General features: G+C 37.4%; 1 long non-coding RNA gene across 1 annotated transcript; it reads right to left on the bottom strand.

The window, feature by feature from the left end:
* Positions 1066 to 3416, bottom strand: LOC110270634. The gene is made up of 2 exons (XR_002360274.1): positions 3385 to 3416; positions 1066 to 1158 (listed from the first exon to the last, which is right to left on the bottom strand). It is a non-coding gene; the product is annotated as an uncharacterized LOC110270634 (long non-coding RNA).

Here is a 4371-nt window from a genome sequence, read left to right as displayed (position 1 = left end):
ATATCCAATAAAGATTATATAAAAATTCTAATTAATTTAAACTCCAATTATCATGAAACTCCATTTAATTACCTTTAGCAAAAATAATTTTCTTAAAATAAATCACAAATAATTAATTATTTGATTTTCAAAAACTAGGGTTGTTACATTCTACCCACCTTAGAAAAATTTTTGCCCTCGAAAATTGCTAGAATAAAATAAGTTCAAACTGAAATCAAAGAAAGCAGAATATATGGACAAAAGTATAGGCAATGTCAAGGATGAATATTCAAAGAGTTAAGTAAGCAATCAGATTTATAGGCAAGCAAAGATATACAAGAATGACAAGGTATGGTTGGGAAACAATCAAATCACATTCTAAGGAGGAAATTCAAACTTGAGAATTCTAATGAAAGCAACTAAGAAAAAGATGGCACGAGTTCATGTGGCACGAATAAAGATTACAGGTCAAAACGAAGCTAACTTCCTAAACTCTAACGCTCCCAAACCCCGTGAATCGCATTACCTATTACTTCTATTTCATCTATGATAACCCATTAGTGTTCCCATATACATAAATCATTAGTATTAAGTTGGCCAGACCTAATACCATGAAGTATGAAATGGCAAACTAACAGCGTTAATCATCAGACAGTCATGCATATAAAACACAAACTCTTGTTATCAGAACAAGTCACAAAGCATGACAGATACTCAGAGTATGCAATGAAGCATAGTCAGTCCATTCCCAAGGCTCTAACAGGAACGAACTGCTCTGATACCATTTGTAACGACCCAACTTCCAGTACGTCATGATCGCACTGAAAGTAAGGCGTTACCAATCTGCTTTCCTTTATTAACTATTTACTATTGAACCTTTAGTTCGATATCGCGTTTTAGTTTCATAGCAAATTCCAGAAAATTTTGTTTTTGTTTATCAAAATCATATAGCAAACATTTCAAAGTAATAATAATCACATAAATATTAATAATAATATCTGACATACAAAAGATTTCAAATAAAACTCAGATACAAGTCCTATCCCTCTGTATAAAATAAAAATGTTAAACAATAAGAGTGAGGGAACTCTATGAAAGCAACTCAAATCAAAAACTTAATTCATAAATAAGGTCTAACAATCGCCCACAGCTTCAAACGAAGTCTTCGAACCTGTGTCACTGAAAGGGTGGAAGATTTTGTGGTGAGAACAAACCACACGTTCTCAGTAGGGAATGGGAATGCCGTAAAAGTAATGATTTACATGCAAATACTTAACTCAAGTTTCCAATGTAGTTTTCTTTATCAAACTTTTTCAAAATTTTCTTAAGACTTACTTGAAACCGTTTAAATCCCTTTCTTTAAATCATATTACTTAAATAAAGTTTCAACCGCATTAGCAATTCTTCATCTTCAAATAGCATTCCTCAATCATCACAATAACTAAGTAAATCAGCAACATAAATAATATACCCAAACCGCATTTCACAAATACCATTCCTCAATACTTTACTAAGTTCACAGCATCAACAAAAATATCTAATCAAACACACAAGCAAGTCACTAAGACAAACAGCACAATCACAAAGAAACAAAACAAGCAACACAAATTACAAAGAAATAAAACAAGCAAACACAATCGAATGCAGATGCGCAAATAAGGATGATGCATGTCTAGTCCTAGTGCAGGAAATGAGCTCATTTGTCAGTTACATACCCGCTCCCGACGTTACCCAGCAACCTCTGTCTGGATAAGGCTTTCCTGTTGGCAATATCCACTGCAAGCAACCTTTGTCTTGCAGGGCGGCACTTATTAGCCGATATACGCCCAACAGACTCACTGTAAGCAACCTTTGTCTTACAAGAGCAACAACACACTCACTGTAAGCAACCTCTGTCTTACAGGAGCACACTAATCTTGATACCTCTGTAAGCAACCTCTGTCATACAGCAAAGCATTATAGCAAGGCATCCCAGGAAAGCACTCTCAGTGGTTGTACCACCATCTATCTGACTGCCTCAGTGTAGCAGATGATCATACAAATAACTCTGGAGTTGCCTTAATGCAACAAATGAATAAACACATCTCTTGGGTTGCCTCAAGCAACAAATGACCTTTCAACAGGTCCTCTGCTTTGTACTCTCTTTTATAATCATAAATATGCAAGCGGGACAAAACCCACGTCCTTGCCAACAATTTCATAAACAGAATATCTTTCCTCAAAAGAATCAGGGAAATTATCATCATAAGTTATCATTCTCGTTGTTCAACTCCAGTTACATATTTTTATTCAATATTTCTCTCTTTCTTTATTCAATCATGTTGTACAAACTTTACGACTTCCACTTTTGCAACCTCTTAACTCGAACCAATTTTAAAACTATTTTCTAGTCTAATTTTCTTTCAAAAGACTCAAGAAAATTATTTGTTTTAAATTCATTAAATACTTTTCAAAACATCACCCTCTTACTGAAAGTAACCAAATAAAACTCTTTTTCAAGTTTACTAACTTCCCAAAGACTCAAAAATCATCTCTCTCTTTGCTAGTCAAATTCAAATATTATAAATTCATCAAACTTCTAAAAAGTAATCCTTTATTTCGAGCTTAAAACATAATTCTTTTCATATTGAATTAATCTCAAACCATAGTTTCTTTCTTAAATAATTTAATTTTGAAACATAAACCTTTCTTTAGTAAATCGAAATTAAAATAGAATAATTCTTTTCTTCACTGAATAAAACTTAAATAATATCATTTTCCAAATCTAAATCTTCTAAAATAACCTCTCAAATAAAACTTCAGATTTTACAAAATTTCGGTAGCAGCTCCCCTAAAACTCGGACTTAGCCACCCTTACGGGTTCCCTCTTTCTCAACAATTATCAAATACAAGATTCTCAAGCAATCAGAAATTCCACAATTCGCAATTCTCACATAATCCAACAATCCAGTTTTCACCTCATCATTTCGAAACTAAATTCATAAGTCATAGAACCCTTTCAAAATTTTCACATAATCAGTTTAAGAACTAACATCCTTCCATCAATCAGAATTTTCATAAACCATTCTTTAAAAGTAAATCAGTCTAACCATTAATAAAGAAAACCAATATCAGTCATAGCATTAACCAATCACAATTCAAACTCGACTCATCAATCATCAACATGTCAGTTTTTCTCAATAAGTAACTCAGCATATTTTCAATTTAGTAGGTAACACAAGCTTAATCACCATTCACTACCATATTTAATTCAAATCATAACTCAGAAAAATTACAATAGCTAACCATTCTCAAACACATTTCAAGTCATTCATGAAATTAAGAAGTCCTTAATTATTATTAACCATTTGCACTTATCTAATTAACTTTTTAGGCATTCTAAATTAAATACGTTAAATCCCCTACCTCAAAGTCGAAACTCGTGGAAATCACTAAACAGAGTAGCTCCATCAATAGCGTCTTGACCGCAGCGACCCAGGCAGCGGCATTAACTGAACAGTAGCTGTGATGGTGATTCCAGCAGCCACAAAACGGTTCCCAGCGACAACAATAACTACTTGCAGCAGGAGTTTCTTCTGTCAATATCTCCTTCCCTGGCAAGCTTCAATGTTGACAGTGGCAGCGTCCTCCTCCAAACTTGATGGTGGCAGAACAGCGACTCTGATGGTGGCACAAGACTCACCAACGACCCTGACAGCGGCGGAAATCCTTTCTCCCTCTCCTCTGTGTGTATTCTACAATGGTGACAGCTTGGACGGCAAAGGCAGCATCAACCCATCAGAACAGTGACAGAATGACGGCACAAGACAGAGGTTTGCGTTCCTCTCTCGGGCTCACTCTCTCTCTGCGGGTTCTTCTCAGGCGGCGGTGGTGGCTTCCATCGATGGCATCTAGGCTGAATGGCGATGGCGCGGGTATGCTTCCTGCGATGAGCACGCTCTCTCTTCTCCACCCTTCATGCTTGACGGCGATGACTACGGCTCCCTTCGAAGAAGCGGCGACGGCGGCCTCGTGGCAGCAAAGCGCGACGACAATGAAGCTTCATCTCCCTCCTCCGCGTCACTCATCTCTCCTGGCGACGGCACTCCTCGCCGGCACCGCAAACGGCGACAAGGACGGCGGCGGTTGCAACGGCGTCTCCCTCCTCTCTGGTTCCTTCTGTGACGGCATGGCTTCAACGGCGATGCTCTCCGCGGCTCCACAAACGGCTGACAGGCTGCGCTACAACGCGGGCAAGGCTGGACTTGAGGATTACTAATTGATCTAGATCGCTCTAAAGCTAGTCTTCCCACAGGGATTGACTAGGACTTGAGGATCAAACTAATTAGTCTAAAGCTAGTCTTCCCACAGGGATTAACTAAGTGGGATTAAAATCCAATTCTCATCACAATT

This window comes from Arachis ipaensis, chromosome B04 (genome assembly GCF_000816755.2).
Source record: "Arachis ipaensis cultivar K30076 chromosome B04, Araip1.1, whole genome shotgun sequence".
NCBI classification, from domain to species: Eukaryota; Viridiplantae; Streptophyta; class Magnoliopsida; order Fabales; family Fabaceae; genus Arachis; species Arachis ipaensis.
The sequence above is the reverse complement of the archived record's forward strand: the minus strand, read 5'-3'. Positions and strand labels throughout refer to the sequence as shown.